This window comes from Amblyraja radiata, chromosome 10, assembly GCF_010909765.2.
Source record: "Amblyraja radiata isolate CabotCenter1 chromosome 10, sAmbRad1.1.pri, whole genome shotgun sequence".
Taxonomy (NCBI): domain Eukaryota; kingdom Metazoa; phylum Chordata; class Chondrichthyes; order Rajiformes; family Rajidae; genus Amblyraja; species Amblyraja radiata.
In genome coordinates this window covers 36,423,062-36,443,814 of record NC_045965.1, presented here as the reverse complement: position 1 = coordinate 36,443,814, position 20,753 = coordinate 36,423,062, and the positions used below count along the sequence as shown (strand labels likewise).

At 39.9% G+C, this 20,753-nt stretch overlaps 1 long non-coding RNA gene across 1 annotated transcript; it reads left to right on the top strand.

Annotated features, from left to right (window-relative positions):
- Positions 1-4,453: 4,453 nt before the first annotated feature.
- LOC116978143 lies at positions 4,454-8,895 on the top strand. The gene is made up of 3 exons (XR_004413385.1): positions 4,454-4,515; positions 4,620-4,662; positions 8,771-8,895. It is a non-coding gene; the product is annotated as an uncharacterized LOC116978143 (long non-coding RNA).
- Positions 8,896-20,753: the final 11,858 nt, after the last annotated feature.

Below are 20,753 nucleotides of genomic sequence, written 5' to 3'. Positions count from 1 at the left end.
ACTCGTTGACACCTGGGCGCAGAGAACAGTGGGAAACCCAGCAGGGAGGGGGATGGGGACACCGAGAACGAAGGGGGACCCGGCGAGAGGCTTCTGCCACATGCAGCGGCAGGCAGTAGATAGGAATGTTCAATAAACTTTTGTAACTTTATCGGCGGCAAAACGTGGCGACACTTGCATTCTGCCTTGGTGAGCAGTGGCGGACTGGGTCTAAAAATATTGGTTGCCAGGAGACAAAGGGGACCCACTTCATCAGGGGCCCACTTGCCATCGGGCAAGCTGACACCCTGGCCATTTCGCCACTGTTGGTGAGGTCTGCTATACGATTTTACCAGGTTGTATGCAAAACAAGGCATTTCACTGCACCTCGGTACATGCGACAATAAAGCATCATTGAATCATTGAGATCAGAGCTTGCAGCATGGTGATACAGTGGATAATGGTGCTGCCTCATGTCTCTGGGTTATATCCTGCCTTCCTCTGCTGTGTGCAGGATTTGTTCCTTCTCCCAGTGACTACATGAGTGCTCCAGTTACATCCAGCATCTCAATGAGAGCTTGTTATCAGGTTTATTAGCTATTGTAAACTACCCCTGATGCAGGTGGGTGGTAAAAGAAATAGAGGGGAATTAATGGGCCTCTGAGAGGGAATAGATTCCAGAGAAATGAATGGGAATGGGTTTGAGGGGGTTAATCTGTGCACTGTATATTCTATATTGGAAGGAAATATGAAATATTAATGAAATGTTATATATTTTCCAAGCAGACAATTTATTTGTTATTTCAACGAGTGTTGATCTTTAATTTTGCATATCATTCAATGATCTCATGCTTATTTGTTCCTTTGAGCGACAAATTAAGTTTTGGAAACTATTATTGTTATCTTCCATAACCTCACTGGATGTGATGTTCAGAAAGGGCACAGCACATGTATATATATATACATATATACATTACCATATTGAATATCAGCAGATGCTGCCATGGATGAACATCCCCCATTCTGTAATCACTGTCTGAGTTCAGGTCTTTATGAGCTGTTCTTAGTGTGAAATACCTGAAAATTCCAGATGAGACAAATTGAGTTAGATGGGAAGGTCTTCATAGTACCAGTTAAACCATTCAGTAAGGAAGTTACTATGAGTTTAGATTTTTTTGCTGAAAGACATTGAGTTGCAGAGGATCCCAGAGGAGCTCCATTCCGCTAATAGTCCACAGTTCAGGCAAATATTCTGGTAGCTTTGCATGGATACATGTTGTTAACTATTCCATTGCATCACAGTATGGTATGGCAACTGCTCTGTCTCCGACCAGAAGGCATTGCAGAGGGTGGTGAAAATTGCCCAACGCATCACCGGTTCCTCGTTCCCCTCCATTGAGTCTGTCCAAAGCAAGCGTTGTCTGCGGAGGGCGCTCAGCATCGCCAAGGACTGCTCTCACCCCAACCATGGACTGTTTACCCTCCTACCATCCGGGAGGCGCTACAGGTCTCTCCGTTGCCAAACCAGCAGGTCCAGGAACAGCTTCTTCCTACAGCTGTCACTCTACTCAACAACGTACCTCGGTGACTGCCAATCACCCCCCCCCCCACCCCCCCCCCGGACACTTATTATTATTTATTCAAATCATTTGCTATGTCGCTCTTCCAGGGAGATGCTAAATGCATTTCGTTGTCTTTGTACTGTACACTGACAATGACAATTAAAATTGAATCTGAATCTGAATCTGAATCTGAATCTGATGCCCCATGTGTGTTAGACCATTAAATCAATCCTTGAAGGTGATGTGTTTCTTATTTAGTTTGGAAGTTGTTGGCATTCATCATCCATTTCTCCCATGCCTTGAAGTGACAAATCAAACACATTGGTGGGTCTGGTGTTACAACTGGACTAGGTGGATGAAGCTTGGTAAATTTAATTCCCTGAAGGACATTGTTCAGCCAAATGATTTCTCGATAACCTGTTGTCACCATTATTGAGGCATGTTTTTATAAATTACAGATTTTTTTTTTTTTTTAATTTTTAATTCTTACAATGATTTAGCAAAGAAGATTCAAGGATAGATTTCTGAATGTGTGGATCCCGGTGAGCATCCTCCAGAGGTTATTAGCATACTTGTGTAACTGTCTTTTAAATTTATTGATGAATGCAGCTTTGACAATCTTTTTGGATGGCAAAACCCAGGCTCTGAAAATTCTCTCTTTGATTAAAGCTTGGTAGTGAAATAAAGAGCAGAGTAAAGGAAACTGTTATGGAGAGGGGTATGATGATAGCAAAGGTGAATGCGTGATGGTCTTATGGAAAATCAACTTTATCTTGTGGCTCAGAGAGCGAGAGAGTTGATAGAAGTGGATTTGTGCTAAAGCTGAAATCCACCAAAAAGATGGTGGTGAGCCTTGTCACAATACTGACAGCAAAAACATATCAGCTTTGTTGTGCTTTCACTATGAAATTGATAACAACTTCTAGAGAACTTACATGCTTAGTTATATGTAGATATTCAGACATTGTTATCAATGATTATGTTCTCCTCATCACTTTGTGTTATTTTGAAGCCTTCTCCAATGAAATCCCCAGAAATCAGTAATTGATGAGTTATGAACTAATCTCAGTGTAAAGTGCCTGAAACGTGCCTGACAATTTATTGCTAGCATGTGTGTTTTAATGCACACTAAACCATAGCTGCTCAATTACATTTAGGGCTGCAAAAACATTTTTATGTATAAATTGTAACTCTTTTGCATAAATATTTCAAACCATAATGGGTTTTAAAGTAAAGGGCAATTAAGAAGTTTCTTTATAGCTTCTACCTTAATTTCATGTGCAAATTTTTATTTTGCATTCTGAAAAAAAATGAAGTTAATTAAAAATTGCACTATTTTACTTCTTCACATGCTCTGGATGAAAAATATTCAATGTTATTGTTTGTTGAGCCAGGCTGATCACATCACTTTTGTTGAACTCCAAGGATCCTCTTGAACTACTGTTGGTGAGGAATGTTGCATGTCAATGAGGTCACTTGCTCTATGTGGCGGCACTTTTCATAATCAGTGGTGGACACCGTCGTATTGCTGCTGATCATAACTGCAGTGTTGATGGAATGACAGAACATTCAGCATTGTTACTGTTACACAGTTGCATCTCATAGTAATGTATTAATTAATTGATACAATAAGAAGGTAAACGAGAGAATATACTATAGACACTCAATAGGCCCAGGCGACATCCAAGGAAAGAAAAACAAAGTCAATATTTCTGAACAAACTTCCAACAAAGGATCTGTGGCTTGAGGCATGGATTATATTTCCCATGGATGCTGCCTGACCTCCTAACTGTTTCCAGCATTTCACTGTTTTCCTTCAGATTTGCAGCATCAGGAATTGCATTCATGTAATAAATTGCATTTATCGATTTCTTATAAAACTTCAAATATATCTTTTAGAATTTTTGGCAAGACAGATAATATATAGAGATGTCATTGTGATATGACTAAAAACTTAGCAGCGGCGTCATATGGTTTAATTTTTTTAAATTATATTATTTTACATTAGTACAATCAAATACAGTGTAATTATATAATTATAAAAATTTCAATATACTTTCAATACTCTTAGATTTTGTGCAAGAACTTTAATCCACTACATATTTACTCTGTTATTTCTGCCAACACTTGCTAAGTGCGTAATGTCACTGACAGTATATATAAAATAACGCAGAATGCACAAAGACAACTGGATGAATTGCTTTCCATTTCTTGTTAGTCATCTCATATATATTTAAAGTTTGTCTTTCACTGTCTGACTGGTTGCATACCAATAATATTTGCTCTAAATCATCGAAACTGTTACGGCTCAATGAATTTCAGGAGCGATATATATGTTAGCTGATGACAAATTAATGTTAGTAGAGGACAAGCCACTTGTCCATGACAATATTTTCCCATGGCATTATGGCAGCATTTCCCCAAAGAGGGCAGAGGTCTGACACTTCTCAAACTAGCTGAGGGGATCAGACTATGGCTTAACGTGACTGATTGGGGTTCAGCTGGTCACTGTGGGGAGAAGGGAGGAACAAGCAGTCTAATTGGCTTTTTTGTTTGTTCACAGTTGCTTCTAATGTGGACAAATCTCCATGAGAAAACAAAAATTAGCACCTGTTAGGACAACTTAACCTTCAGGAAAGGGTAAATATACTTATGGTGCTGGGCTGTGAGCAAGGATAAGGTCTTATGTGGATTTTTGCATGCAGTGCATTTTACTGGAGGCCAGTAGCCACAGGATTCGGCATACACTGAATCTCTCATTAAGAAATGTGAGGAATGAATAGTACACATTGTCCCACAGCTTTGATACATCATTCAGTTCCCTCACTGACAGACTTGTTAATCTTTCAGTGTTGCCTTTCGAAAAGACAAACACAGCAGATAAATTTAGAGATTGGCCACATCCCCTCCCATAGGAAGTCTCACCACATGGGCAATTCTTTTGGTCAAAGAAAACAGCAAGCTAATTTATAGGGTAAATCATTTTGACTTATTTTAAAGGGTAGTATGATGTCTATTGACAGCCTCACCAAAGCACAAATAGAAATGGTTTTAAATGTTTTCTTTCTCACTTTGTAGAAACAACTAATCGGAAGGACATGTGTGGCTGAGTTTTAATTTTGTAAGTACATTTTAATGATCTCACAGCTGACAGTTTATGTTGGTGTTGAAACGTCTGAAGTGCAGCTTTAAGCAACTGCAGTCGGAGTTGCAGTCTATCTACGGATTTGCTAATTATGCTTACTCAGAAACACGTCGACAGTATGCAATGTGTGTTAAGCTTCTTGGCATTAAATGGTTCAAATGTTCCGAGGTGGAGAGTTTGCCAGGCATTGAGCATGAATGAGTATAGGACTGGAATAAGGTAAAGAATAGTCAGAGATACAGACTAATAGAGTGAAATGAAGTAAATGCAAGATAGTATACACTGAAGGAAGCATTGAAGTAATTAAAGCCTGTATTTTGTCTATCTGAAAAAAATGATGAAAAAATTAAAGTAGATAAATAATCAGATCTGCCAATCGATGATGGCTTGATAAAAAAAACTGATGGCTTTGTCTAAATTTGACAGTTGCAAAATCATTAATACAGTTAAATGAACGTTACAATTCCCCTAACGTATCAAATGCAGGAAATCTTCATAAGTATTTTGATGTTGCATGAGTGAGAGGCACAGGCTAAGAAATCTGGGGATAACACTGCTTTCAAGTTATCATGCTTATTAATCGGTTGTTTTGTGCAGTTTTTTCTAACAGGGCAACAACGTAAGAATGTTTTTCATCTTTAAAAAACTTTGCTATGTTGGCTTTCACCTGCACTCCATCTCCAACTATTGTTAGCAATGGAAAAGACAGAGAGTGGCAAAGGAAAATGAATATGAGAAGATGATGCAGTAAAGGAAAGGGTTCTTTTTGGTGGTGTAAAAGAATGAATAAATATGGGAATAGTTAAAATAAAGGGAGTGGAACGGGGCAGTGAGCTTATCAATCAAACTCCAATTCTACTAAATAGATCATGCAAGCTTGATAGGGAGAAGGGGTTAGTAGAATGTCAGGGGAAAAGTGAAGATAATAAAATCACTCAGATTTATTTGTCTAAATTGGAAACTTCATGCTTACACCTGACTAAATCATCAAACTGAAACTTTAGATTGCCTCCCACAGCAAATGTATGAAATCTAATCCCATCTTTGTTTAACAGGGGGCAATCAAACAACTAATGCATTCTGCAGATGTTGTCAGGATCACTAATTTCTACACTGAAAAATCCTTACATTTATATTTTTACAGCCCTGCCTCTCATTTAATCACTCTGCTGTCTAGTTCTTTAATGACTCTTCACTGAATTTAAGAATTTGTTGAAAAATTGAAAGGATTATGTCTGACTCTAAGTGACCATATCTGAAATGGCCTCGAGCCAGGGTTGCTTAATCTGGAACACACATGTTATTATTCCACATTAGCTATGGTCTTCATAAATTTGACAAATATTAAACAAACATTGCAGGTGGTCAACAACTGGACTCAGCAGTTGGTTAAAACGTTCCGAAGCCTGTGTGGTCACAGTGAGCTCCACTTTCCCTTGGTTATGCTTGTAAGGATATTCTGTCATCTTACTGTGTGAGTGCATGCACACTCCCACATCAAAATGCAAGTGCGGGGGTGCGGGGGTGGGGGGGGGGGGGTTCTATCTTCGTCTGCCATAAGTATCTGATTAAAAGTTAATAAATCCTCTGTGAAATATTGTTAACAACATTATCTGTAAAATCAAATATGAGCTGTGTCTTTTAGGTAACCCAATGTCAAGCCAGCAGAGGCCTAGCTGCTAAATTCAGGTTTCACAGACCTCAGCAGTTCCTCTCCGGTGTCAGCTTAAAGCTGTTGAGTAGGAGAATCAATAAAGCAACAACCATTTTTTTCTCTCCTTGTGCTGTGACCTGGACATGACATCGAACGTTGGTCACAAACATCCTCAATTCAATATGTGCAAAAAATTGGTTTGGAACAATATTCCCTGACAGGTAAAATCAAATCAGGAGATGAATGGCTCATGAAGCATGTGGAACTGGGGGAGTTGGGGTTACCGGGGGTATTGCACACCAGCAGGAAATGCCTGAAGGGAAACCATCTGGTGCATGAGGTGCTATGGATTAATTTATTAAATCACACTTTCTTTCATTATAAAAAATTTTTAAGTAGTTCCAGTTTTTTTTCTTCTGCAATCACAATTCATTTTTTATTATTTAGTCAGTTCGCACTCAACGAGATGCAACAGGTCACCTCTGGTCTTCACCATGCCATTTTTAAATTAGGTGATTAAAATTTAGGAATGCCTCCAGACCCCTCAGGACTGTATTTAACATCTGTAAATCTGCCACTTCTCCTTGCCAAGGTAAACAGCTTCGCATAAAGTTCAGAGGTGAGAAGGCCTGCCTGTTTTCCCCCAGGTTGGAAGGAATCTGTCTGGGGACCCGACAGTTCAGGCTAAGGAGAGGCACTGAGTGCTTCAGACCCCAGCATGGTGGCCCATGCTGCATCTGTGTACACAATCTTCACATCTCCCACACAAATACAAAAAAAAATCTCATTAAAAATTATTGCTGTGTCAATATGTGGAGCTGCTGTCCCTGATCTGCAAAAAAAAAAGCAATACTTTGAAGGGTGTTACTGAAAGGAAAGGCAATGCTGGTCTTGTTTCTTACTGTGAAGTTCTGATCTCCCTCTCACACACACATTCTCTCTTTCTCTCTCTCTCTCTCTCGCTTTCTCTTTCCCCCTCTTTCTTTCTCTTTCCCTCCCCTTTTCTCCCTTTATCTCTCCCTCTCCTCCTCTCTGCCTCTCTCTCTTTTCTCTTCCTCTCTCTCCCTCTCTCTCCTCCCTCTCCCTCTCCCCTCCCCCTCCCCTATCTCTCCTCCCCTCCTCTCCGTCTCCCCCAACCCCCTCGCCTTTCCCCTCTCCTCCCACACCCTCTCCCCCCTCTCCTCCCTCCCCTCCCTCCCCTCCTTCCCTTCATCCCCCCATCCCCTCTTCCCCCTCTCCTCCCCCTCCCTCTCCCTCTCCTCCCACCCTCTCGTCCCTCTCCCTCTGCTCCCTCTCCCCCTCCTCCCTCACCCTCTCCTCCCTCTCTTTCCTCTCTTCTCTCTTCTCCCCTCTCTCTCCCCTCTTCCCTCTCTCCCTTCTCTCCCCTCGCCTCCTTCCTCTCTATCCTCTCTCACCGCTCTCTGGTTTCTCCACGCTCTCTGTTTTCTCCGCGCTCTCTCTTTCTCTCATTTCCCCCCTGTTAGGGTCAGGCTCTGATTTCCACACTGCCTGGCTTCCTCTACCCTAGTCACTCACATTACCATTCACTCATTTTCTCTGTTGCATACTGCTAGTCAGCACATACGCTGAGAGCTGGCAAGATTTAGCTCTGTGGACTGCTTGGATTTCTGCCACAGAAACAATTTAAAGCACTTGTCATTGCCTGATAAATGTTACCTAACTCCTTCGAAGCAAATTTTAAGTTTGTCCACGATGAAAAGTGGAACAAAAGTAGAAATTATTGATGACATCAGAAATGTAGCTGCATCAATATTGAGTGGCATAAAGAATAAATAATAACTGTAGTAAAAAGTATAATTTCAGTATATATGTTAAATTATCAGCTGTTTCTTTTCCTTCAGATTATAAATATTCAATATTCATACTATTACATCACTTATGTTTTTGGTTTCATGACTAAGTCATTTTCAACTTTCAATGTATAATTAACTATTTGATAGCTAAAACTCAAACTATTTCATTTAGTATTTTTTAATATTTTCTTCACATCTTTGTTGCAATAACATGTAAATTGAGAGATAACTTGGAAATATACAATATGAACTGCTGATTTCACCCAGGGTTTTAAGCAAGTGGAAAATATGTGTCTGAAGTACTTCAGAGTAGTTTCCCAAGGTTAATGTGGTGGGTAATTTTATTAGAAATTGTGGCACTGGGTGATGCATATTGTGCAGACTGAAGGTTTAAGCCCTGATGTGTACTAACTTAGCATTAGTTAAGTTTCATAGAGAAGATGCAGCCTTCATTCGTATTCTGAGAGCTGTTTCACAGCTATGGATGACAAGTTGCAGATTCCAGCAGTGATATGTATAGAGTGGATAGGGCAATTGTTCACAATGTGATGATTTTCTGAATTTCTTCTCTGTGTCGACCAGTTCTGTTTATGCCTCATCCTATTGTATTTGAAAGCAACCCATTTCCTTTGCTGGAGAGAGAAGCCTAGGAACTCAATCACTGGATCTCGCAGCAAAAAGCTGGAGTAATTCAGCGGGACAGGCAGCATCTCTGGAGAGAAGGAATGGTTGACGTTTCAGGTCGAGGCCCTTCTTCAGACTCTCAGCAATGATGTGTTTGAGGTAAAGCTCTATGGCTATTGCCTCCTTTATTTCTGTTAAGCTATGAATACCAACTGGCAAATCTTGAGCTGATTTCAATCTGGGCCAGTAAGAGTGGAAATTAGTTATTTTGGTTTCAGTTAGGACAAGTTATTCTTCCAATGAATTTTACCTACCTGTAATATTCTCAGTAAGATAAAGACAGAATCAAATTGATGATGGTTATTGCTCTTGGTCCAAATAAAGTATCCAGTTAGACACAAAAAACTGGAGTAACACAGCAGGACAGGCAGCATCTCTGGAGAGAAGGAAGGGGTGACGTTTTGGGTCGAGACCTTTCTTCAGATTGGTGTCAGAGGACAGGGAGATACATAGATAAGGAAGTGTAAGGTGTGAAAATAGGACAGAGGGAATGTAGTTCGAGGAAAATGTAGAATAGATCATTGTTAACTGAGGGAAGGTAACAACAAAGCAGAGATAAAATGTAGTCGGAGACAGTAAGACTGGTCAGAGAACTGGGAAGGGGGAGAGGGAAAGCAAGGGTTACTTGAAGTTAGAGAAGTCAATGTTCACACCGCTGGGGTGTAAGCTGCCCAAGCAAAATATGAGGTGCTGTTCCTCCAATTTGCGCTGGGCCTCACACTGACAATGGAGGAGGTCCAGGACAGAAAGGTCAGTGTGGGAATGAGAGGGGGAGTAAGTATTTACTAATTCTCTCTTGTTGTTTGGTGGGTTAATTTGCTACTATAAATTACCCCGAGGTGTCTGTATGTGGCAGAATAATCAGGAGATAAAAGAAGGCAGCTGAGAATGGGACACATAATATAATATGTGCAGAAATGAGATTACTTGGATAACTTGTGTAGACTTCATGCAGGGAATCCTGTGTCGCAAAAACAATATGATAATAAATTGTGACAATGCACATAACCCATGTAACTGTTAGGGAATTAGCCTGAGTTACCTGCTTCTGATAATCATCCCTTGTTTCCGGGTCTGATTTTGAAGCTACAGCCCATATCTTGACCTGTTGTGACATCCCAGTATGTACATGTTCAATGTTCTCTTTCAAATTTCCTGCAACTGATGTGTTCTGCTGTTCCAGCATGTTGTTCCTTTGTCTCTCACTCACTATATTAACCTAATTCATCTTCCTCTATATATATTTCTCCATTCAGATCAGCAATGATTAACAAGTAGTAGATGACATCATAAGCAAAGTAGGTTTACTTTAGCGGGAGAGCTGCTGCCACAGACCTGAATACAATCCTGACTACGGGGTCCTGTCTGTGCAAAGTTTATGCATTCTCCCTGTGACCGCGTGGGTTTACTCTGGGTGCTCCGGTTTCTTCCCACATTCCAAAGACGTGCAGGCTTGTAGGTTAATTGGCTTCTGAAAATTACCCCGAGACAGTGTGTAGGATGCAAAATTGTGATAACATAGGATTATTGTACAGGTGATCAATGGTCGGCATAGACTCGATGGGCCGAAGTGCATGTTTTCACCTTGTATCTTTAAACTAAACTAAACTAAACAATCCTTCACCGTTTATTGTAACTCCAAGGCCTCTTGTCATCAACCTCTTCACCAATGCAAATATATCTTCACACAAACTATCATAGGTCTCTTATAATTTAATACAACTCAATATTCTCTCAAATCTCTAATGTTGTGTAAAAAATAACCCCAATCTCCTCATAAATCAAATTCTCCTGATATGGAAACATCCTTGTGAAACAACACCTTCTCTAACGCCATCTCCCAAAAGTAAATTAGTGGAGAAAACTGTCAATATGATAGTCACCAAGAAATGGGAAATAAATAAGAGACATCTTTATTCAAGAGAATAGAGAGCGTTAGAGATGGATAGACATATGAATTTAATTTATTGTGTGAAGGAGAATGAATTAGAGGGTTATGCTGTAAGAAAATGGTGAAAATAGATGAGAGGAAGGTCATCAAAGATAAACACTTGAGTGGTCCTTTAGCTTTGTTTGAGCAATCTCTGCTGTATACGCTACACTGTTATGGGCCACCCCCTCCCTTCTCAAAATGTTTTTCAGAAATGACAACTCCTTGGGAGTCAAAGATCCGTGCAGCTCTTTTGGCCTTCTCCGTTACATTAGTGCACCGTGGAGCTATTTTGGTGTTCCAAATGCCACCTGTCTGCTGCCAAATATACTGATAAGCCCTCCCTTCCATTTTGGGATAAGCGCAACATCCCAAGTGACAAGTGACTATTCTGAAGGTTGAGCAAGGATCTCATAGTACTCTCCCATAGTATAGATGAGCTTCTTATCAGCTTAATGCTATGGAATTACAATTTATTTTAACGTAAGCATTGTTTAGTTGCATCTTAGCTGCGTTTGAAAAATATTTTTAAAGAATGGACCCATCATATACTGATGTTTAAGAAGGAACTGCAGATGCTGGAAAATCGAAGGTAGACAAAAATGCTGGAGAAACTCAGTGGGTGAGGCAGCATCTATGGAGAGAAGGAGATAGGCGGCGTTTTGGGTCAAAACCTTTCTTCAGGCCCGAAACGTTGCCTATTTCCTTCGCTCCATAGATGCTGCCTTACCCGCTGAGTTTCTCCAGCATTTTTGTCTACCATCGTATACGGATTTAGTTTTTGAAGTAGCCATTAAACTTTACCAATTTACAGGGATCAATATGTGGGCTGAGGCAAATGTAACATGTGGTCTGAGGCAAATGGGACATAGATAATCATTTATCCCATTCCTCTTAGATATGCACTCAAGTTATCAGTGGAGATTGGTTAGATTCAGAAGAGTTAAGCTCCATAACAACGCAACTTTGTAACGTTCTGCCAGGTATTGCTGCAAAATGGTTCACTTGGATCCAGATGGAATAGTTCAGCCAAAAAATGATGTATCTACCATTTAAACAACCGTTGCTCTAGCAGTTCTATTCAGAGAGCAGATGCCATCATTTTCAGGTGATAATAGGGTGTGCTTGAAAAGGATGACAAGGAAAATATCAGGAACTCTGCTTTTACTACCAAACATCTGCACTCTATTTTCAGAAACCCGGGTTCAATCCTGACGACGGATGCTGTCTGTACAGTTTGTACGTTCTTCCCATGATTTCTGTGGGTTATCTCTGGGTGCTCCAGTTTCTTCCCATACCCCAATGACGTACAGGTATGTAGGCTGATGAGCTTGGTAAAAAGGGTTAAAATTGTCCCTAGTGTGTGTGGGATAGTGTTAGTCTGCGGGGATCGCTGGTTGGCGCGTCCTCGGAGGGTCGAAGGGCCTGTTTCCACGCTGTAGCTCTAAACTAAACTAAACTAATCACTCTCCAATCTGTACGAACACAAATACATGCTGAAGCATTACTTTTTATATATTGCAAATATCAAAAAATATATTTTTTTAAATCATTTGAAAGTGATCAAACTGATAGACAATATCTGATAACTGTTGTAAGTTTGGCAGGTTCAAGATAGTTTCTACAATTAATTAAATAATTGAAGTATCTGGGATTTTCAAGAAGTGGTTTCATTGCCATCTATTGTCTGCCATAAGGCTCAATGTGTAGAGGATTGACAAAGGAATATAGCAGTTTATCTTTCATGTAAGTATTACAGTTATCCATGGGACTAAAGCTTAAAATAAGAGGTTTGTTATTTATTTCCTCATTTGCTTTAACGCAGTTAAAATAATAAATCCAACAATAATTCCTGAACATATACCTTCTAACTTCTTTGTTAGGGTATAATTCTTCATTGCTTGTATTCATTTATTTTAATAAATGTAACATAATATAGATTATGTTACATGTGGATTGTGCAATGTCACTTAAAGAATGTCTGCAGATGCCTAATTTGGGAGATTTTTAATTAAATGAGGTTCTCCATATTAGAGCATTTGAAACACACTAACTTCTCTACAACTTCCCTAAACAATTCAGAACAGTGGATTGTCACAGTTCCAAGGGGAACAAAGGATAGACAATAATCCATTGTATGTACTGTAAATTATGCTCTATTATTTAAACTTTCTTTGGTTGACATTCAACTGCAAGAATTAGCAGATGATAATTTAAAGTTTCAAGATGAAAAGAATATAACAATTTTGATACATGAGGAATACATGACAAAAGTATGTGAACATGGGTAACAGTGGAGGAATTTACTTAATACTGATTTACATAGAGTAGGCTGTCCTCGTGCATCTGAAGAGTGTATTTGCTGCCAAAGTTATATTTTCTCAAACTTCTAAGGAGACTGAAATATAGTCATCACACCTGTGCCCCTTCAGCTATTAAGTGAATATAAATGATTTGTTTCTCTTTAAATAGAACTTCAGCTATTCGCAGACCTCCACCCCCCCCAAAAATTTTTTTTCTCACATTCTGATATCCTATATTCATCTTTTTTGGAGAATGCACAAAACTATGAATACATTTTAATTTATTATTTACGGTGGCTGGTTTCCATTCTCTCAATAAAAGCGGATTACATCTGGGCTGATGTGAAGAAGAACAGAGATAGAACTTCAATCTAAAAAGTTGCATGAAATGCGGTTTTGTTGAGACTAACACGACTCTAGGAAGAATTGGATGTTGATAAACTACTTTCCCAAACTGGACATTCCAGAAATGGATAACTGGATAATGGTTCGGCTTATGAGGGTTAAGATGCAGGAAAACCTCTTCATACGGATGGTAACAAATCGTTGCATTTAGGTAGGAATTCTTTACTCCAGATGCTGCAGATACCCAATCATTTGACATATTAAAGAGCTTGATCAATAGAGGTGTGGACCAAACGATTAATTCGGAAGATAGAATTGAAGTGATTTTTTCACAACCTTTCTGCTACACAGTTGTAAATAGATAGCAATGTTTGTATTATTTCCTGCACACTATAATTTCATATTCATCTTAGATGTCACCAAAGGTCAGTAACAAAACATGTTTGCATTGAGGTATGTTGAATCCATTTACATCTATACTCAAGGGGACACATCAGAGCTCAATATCTATTGTTGTATAGTCAACCAGCCATCACTTTCACATAGCTGCGGATTCAGGCACAAATATACTTGTTTCCCATAGGGACTTCATATATTGAAGCAAGGATGTGTTTATTAATGGTTGGTAAAGATACTATTTTTGAAGTTGAGCTGGAGATATGAGATAGAGGACAGCATGTTCCCTCTTTCATCTCATGAATACGAACCATTGTGAATTCCTTGTGAAATCTCATATATCTGAAACTGTAAAACAGTCTTTGGCTGCCATACTTACAACTGAAGCACAGGGGGTGGACTAATGAACAATTATAATGGGATATTGAAAAGAAAATGAGAATAATCCATTAAATATTGTTATTTCAGGAGAATAAACAAGCTAATTCCTGCTTTACGAATGGAGTCATTCTTCATTCTTCAAGAGCAGTTATTCCTCTTGGTCCAAACTTTGCATTCACTGCCCAATATCATTGTGACTGCTTATACCTGGTTAGAAGAAGATGAGATTTGAGTCTCCCTCGCTGCTTCTGCATTGTGCTCCATCTGGTGCTCCTCCTAAATTATTCTTACACAAATCATCTATAGTTTTTAATTTGGATTTGTGTAATTGCACAGGAGTTGATATCATTGCCTTCTCACTCAGCAAGAGCAGATCCAGTCTGCTAGCTGTAACAAACTCTGGTCTGCACTCCTCCTCTAAACTCAAGTGTAATCTAAATGGAACAAAAGTTGAGGTAAATGTTGTTTCTGATCATTACACTTGGAAATACTTATCTACATTTGGTTCACTCAATTCCATTAAAATCCCAATTCCATTAACCTATGCTTCTTTTACAGCTGTTCCTTTCCATTGAAATGAAGAGAGTCGCTGAACTGAAGCAGGCTTGACCTGACACTAACCGAGCCAGCAGATTTCCCAGTATACAGTAACTGCTGGGGAGCTGCAGGAAGTAGAACATTTTCCCAGGAAATTTTTAACCCATGTAGAACTTGTCTCGTTTTCAATACAACATTTAATGAGGTAGAGCAAATACAGTATAAGACAGAATGCCCATAATGGTGAACCCTAAAAATGTTATAGGATTAACAAGAACAATAATAACTGATGAAATAAGAAGTAACAATAAGAGTGAGAAGGAAGAGCAGTGAAGTAGAGCTAAAGGAAATAGAGGGGCAAATATTGCATTATATTAGGATTAATGTTAACCTTTTCTAGAATGTTCAATGTAGTCACCGAGGAACAGTTGTAAGAATGACTTTTACTTTCCAAACAGAAACTAAAAGATTCAAAGTACATATTATAACAGGCCTAGTTACAGAATGTTAAATTACTTTCAGCACAATTCAAAGGAAATTAAAGAAGAAAATGTTCACACTTTTGAAATGTTTACAATTGTGAGCAACCACAAACCAGTAGAGACTGACATCTGTACACTGGTTGGAACCAGAAAGTGACCAACCCTATCCTTACTGAGGCAGTGCAGATGTACAAACCACCATTCCCATAGTTGGAAGGAAGGCATTTCTTGCATCATTAGCAAATGAGCTGAGGTAGGAAGAGGCTGAGACAGTGGTTACTGCTTTCAAGACTAGTGTCCAATAACAACAAATGTTATGGTATAAACCAGCACCTTCATCATGTAGTCCATTAGGAAAAATGAATCTGACCTGCAGTATTCTCTCTGTGGTGGTAATACAGCTTTTATATTAAAAATAATACATGTGTTTGGGTTTCAGCATTGGATCTATCAAAGGGCAGAGAAGAATTGCCTGAGACAGTTGTGGCTAAGAAGCAAATGGCACTCCAGTGAAACAGGCCCAAGCAGATTGTACATACTACTGGGGATTGAATATTTAGGGAGCAGAGGTCACATTTACAAAAGACTGATGTAAGAAAAAATTGTTCATTGCACAAATGTTTTAACTCAAGTGTTGGAGATGGGATTTGACAAGCTGGCTTTTAACATCTTCCTCTGCTCCTACTGGAGTGGAAGTATTACAATAAAACATTTGAAAAATTGCTATTTCTGTGTACTGAAGACCTATTCATAATTCACTGGGTCAATATTTGTATATATTTCACAAATAGATTTCTAAAGGGCCTGTCACACGCGTCTTCATGCATCAGCACCACCGACTGGAGCCCGTGACGTCATTTAGGGAGCAGAGGTCACTCTGTTTATGATATTTACCCAGTTTATGATATTTATGGTGATTTTCTAAAATGTTCCAGTTTCTTGAATGGTGCTAGCAATTGGAAAACTGCAGATGTAATGCCCCTATTCAAAAAAAGAGGTGAATGAAAAGTAGCAAGCTGCAGACCAAATTAATCTGTAAGAAGGAACTGCAGATGTTGGTTTAAATTGAAGATAGACACAAAATGCAGGAGTAACTTGGCGGGACAGGCAGCATCTCTGGAGAGAAGGAATGGATGATGTTTCGGGTCGCGACTCTTCTTCAGTGTGAAGAAGGGTATGGACCCGAAACGTCACCCATTGCTTCTCTCCAGAGATGCTGCCGGTCCCGCTGAGTTACTACAGCATTTTGTATCACTTATCTGGTTTGCTCTTCCATTTCTACCAATTGCACCCCTTCTCATGTCATTCGTTCATCCAGCTGTAGGAGATACTACATTTGTCTTTTTAACCTCTTCCTTACCCACAATCCAGGGACCCAAGCGGTCATTGCAAGTGAAGCATCAATTTACTTTTGCACTTTCCGGTTTAGTGTATTTTGGTGTTCACCACATAGTTTTCTCTATGAAACTGTGCACATTTGTAAATCGCGCGCGCTTATATCCATAACCCGTAAAAGGCGGACCGACTGTGTATGGGCGGCACATGGTTGCGCACGGTGACATAATCATGCGTCACCACGCGCTACACGTACGAGGTCAGGACGCCTGCGTACGACCACAATATGCCCGCGTGCGTACACGATACGTCACGCCGGAGGCGCGCAAAGATTTTGTGCCCTACAAAATCCTGGAGCGCCGCACGATATCGCGCACAACTCCATACCCCTCCGTGCTTCTCCAAGCGACCGTCCCGCGCAGCACACACGCTACCCGTGCATCTCAGCGCGACGACGAGGTCGCGTAAATGGCGCGCAAATGACGGCCAAGTGGGACAGGCCCTTAAGTAGTTGGACAGTTCAGACAGGGATAAAATATGTATTTTATAGATTGCCATAAGATTGTTAGCTTAACATATTTATTTCTCTTCATGTCTGATTTAAAGAGTGATGGAATATATTTAGCTCCATTTTTTTTACAATGCAGAATTCTACAAATGCAATTGGTTATATTTTTAGTTGTATCATCTCTGCACTCTGTGTTTGGTCATACGTTTATTGAATGGCATGGCTGCAATGCATACATACATTTGTCTTAGCCATCACATTTTGATTTGGACACCTATTGATTATTTAACTTTTCACTTTTCACTCAATATCACAAGATGGTCTTTCACACAAGTTGGCCTACATAAAAGGCTGCCACACTTCTCAGCATCCAACAAAACTGTCCAAAGATATGTTATACATATTGGAAAACAGGTTCTGTGACGATTGCACTAGCCATCACTGGTATATTCTGGTGCTTATGGATTTGGAATATAGTTATTTGCAGTCAAGACTGTTTAATTGTTATAGGTATCAACAACAGAACAATGAAATCCTTACTTGCAGCAGCACAACATGCCTGCAAACTCAATATACTCAGATAATGTATAATACATGAAAAAAATATTCATAACCATAATACCCGTGTAAAAAAACCCCATAGTCCTTAGTGCAGCCAAAGACAGTCTAGATATGTTAATTGTTGATGTTAGTGTTGTGTGGTGCTCAAGCGTTTGATGGTTGTTAGGAAGAAGCTATTCTTGAACCTCGTGGTCACTTTATTATGCTGATAGTATTCCTTCCCTCCTGTGTACTTCCTGGTGCCTGAAATTCCTGGAGCACTTGAATTAACCAGTAAAGCACCAGGACCAGTGAGGGTTAAGTGTACGTGTGTATTTATGGGGAGGTGCATGTGTGAGGGGCAGCGCAGTTTAAGCAATGCAAGCCAAGTAAAGGAAAGCATGGATATTGGAAGGGAAAGTAAGCACTAACTGTAATAAAAATGTGAAATGGTTGAAAGAGGTCTGAAAGGACAAGACATTAAAGGAAAGCAGGATGTGACATAGAAATAAAAGTGCCAAGCCATTGTCTGAATAATACACATATAATTACTGCTACTTCACTGACCAACCCTCATTATTAATTAAAATCATTGCTAATTTGTTATACAATACTGTACTTATAAGCTGGTTATAGTCCAGTGAGAAAGGAAATCCCCCAGGCTCTTCCAATGTGCACATCCTGTTTCTGTCAGTGTGGCTTGGCAACATTGTGAGACTATTGTAGGCTATCATCTGCAGCTTGCTAGTCACATAGGCCGAAGCAAAATGAAAGGTGCCCCAGTGTGTGAAAGCATATCTGATCCAGCTGCTCTGCTGATGACTGTATTCTGTCATTTCAAGCCTATTTCACTGTCAAAATCGAATGAGATAGTCTCTGTCCTGGCAATAAACAGGCCCTGAAATGCCTGTTATGCTCTGCTTATTGGATATTTTATTTTATAAGTAACTTTTGCACAGCAGGTATTTTTGACATTTCATCTATTTAAAAAAATGTTTTAAAGATAGTTTGAAATACTGTTGCTGGTTGGCTGCTTAGAATAACATGGCTTTAAGAGTTGTAATATTACTTCAAAATTAGTCAGGACAAATATTGTTCACATTTTGATTTATAATTCCATGTTCTGCCAACTATTCTAATTTTGCTGGAATTTGCCTACATGGATATATTTTTCTCACTCATGTGTGTCTAGACTCTAAATATTAAGATGCAACTAAATAAAGAAAAGCATCGAGGAGAGTCCAATTCTGACCCAAAGTCCATGTAATTCTATATAAGTACAGGAGTCATTGCATAACAATCGCAGTCAGGAACCCTACCTGACTATTTCCTGCCTAGCCCCTGGGCGCTGAGGCTAACTGTGGAGATTTAATCAAAATCAGCTAACTCAACATAAGCTAAGAACTGAACTCAGGATCTTTTGATCTACTTGTGCCACCTCTGTTTATGCTTTTAACTACAAAATCTTAAGGAGAGTCCTATTTAAACACGATGTGAACATGAGCTGATGGGTATGAAATCTAATTTTCAAGCTTTCTTTTTTTTTTGCCTGTTTTTAGTGAGAACTCTATTCCCAGCCAGACATAACTGGTGTTTCACAATGTCAATCTAGACAGTGACTGTATTGTTGTAAGTGCCCGAGATTGATTTTATGCATATCATTTGCCCTTCTTCCACCCACTGCATTTTGAAATAACACTACTTTTATGGTTGGCGTAGTTTGTGTCACGAGCTCCGTGTCCGCTGTTCTTTAAATAGATTGTTTTCTACGTAAATTAACTTTGCTGTACATTGTTTGCAACAAACCCATATACGCACTATGATCTGCCTTGAAACTATGGGCCAGCAATCTCTTGGAAGAAATGTCATTGCTATCCTCTAATTTCCTGCAATCAATGTTGTGTAAGGTTAACAACTCTAGAAAGACACAGAACAATGTATAGTAATAAAATGCATAATTTATTGTGATAAGTTGTATTGGACTGTTATGTAGGAAAGAGTTCCTCCATTTTAAAATCTATTTGATTAAATTATAGGAGTATCAAAAGGGAGGCATCTCACATACCTAACTCTAGTGGTTGCTGAGAATAAAGAGAAAGCTGGCAAAATTGTATAAGTATGCCAGGCCACTGATTTCCCATAGACGCAGAGATACCCAGTAATTGATGGTTAGCTCCAGCTGCTTTTGCACAGATGCAGTCAGAATCTGGAGAGCAACTCCTGGGGTTTGCATCACTATGTCTGGCTTCTTTATTTCATCGCCAGAATTTTTGACTGACTACAAAGTGAAAGATTTATCACTGGTATTCAGTGCATCATTTTGTGAACTGGTACATAACTGGTACATCTCAACTCCACCTTGTCTACCTCCCTCAACACTCTGGCCCCCCTCAAAACAAGAACCATAACTTTCAACGCATCCTCACCCTGGTACACACCTGCACTTCGTAAACTGAAACAGACTGGTCGCCAACTCGAACGACTTATAAAGAAATCATCTCTCACAGTCCACCTTGAAGCTTACAAACTCCACCTCACTGACTACAAAGATGCCCTCATTGCTGCAAAATCTGCCTACCTCTCCTCCATATTCACCGATCCCTGCCTAAACCACAGAACCCTCTTCTCCACAGTGGGCAACCTCCTCAAGCCTCGAGCCAACACTCTCCCTACCTCTACTCCGGCTCTCTGCAACTCATTCCTCCACTTTTTCGCTGATAAAATCAGCACCATCTATCAATCTTTATCCCCTGTACCCGACTCCCCAGCATCTACTCCACCACCTACCAAGGCCCCTCCTTTCAACATCTCCACTGACCTCCTTACCCCTCCTCCACACTGCTTCCTCTCCCAGTTTGACCTGGTCACCCCTATTGAAATCTCCAAACTCATCAGCTATTCCAAACCCACTACCTGCTCCCTCGACCCTCTCCCCACTCCCCTGTTGAAGTCCTGCCTCCCCGTTCTCTGCCCCTACCTCACTAATCTCTTCAACTCCTCATTGTCTCAAGGAATTGTCCCCTCCGCTTTCAAAACTGCTGCCGTTACGCCAATCTTAAAGAAACCTGGTCTTGATCCCTCCTCTCTCATTAACTACCACCCAATCTCAAACCTCCCCTTTCTTTCAAAAACCCTGGAGCGTATCGTTGCGTCGCAAC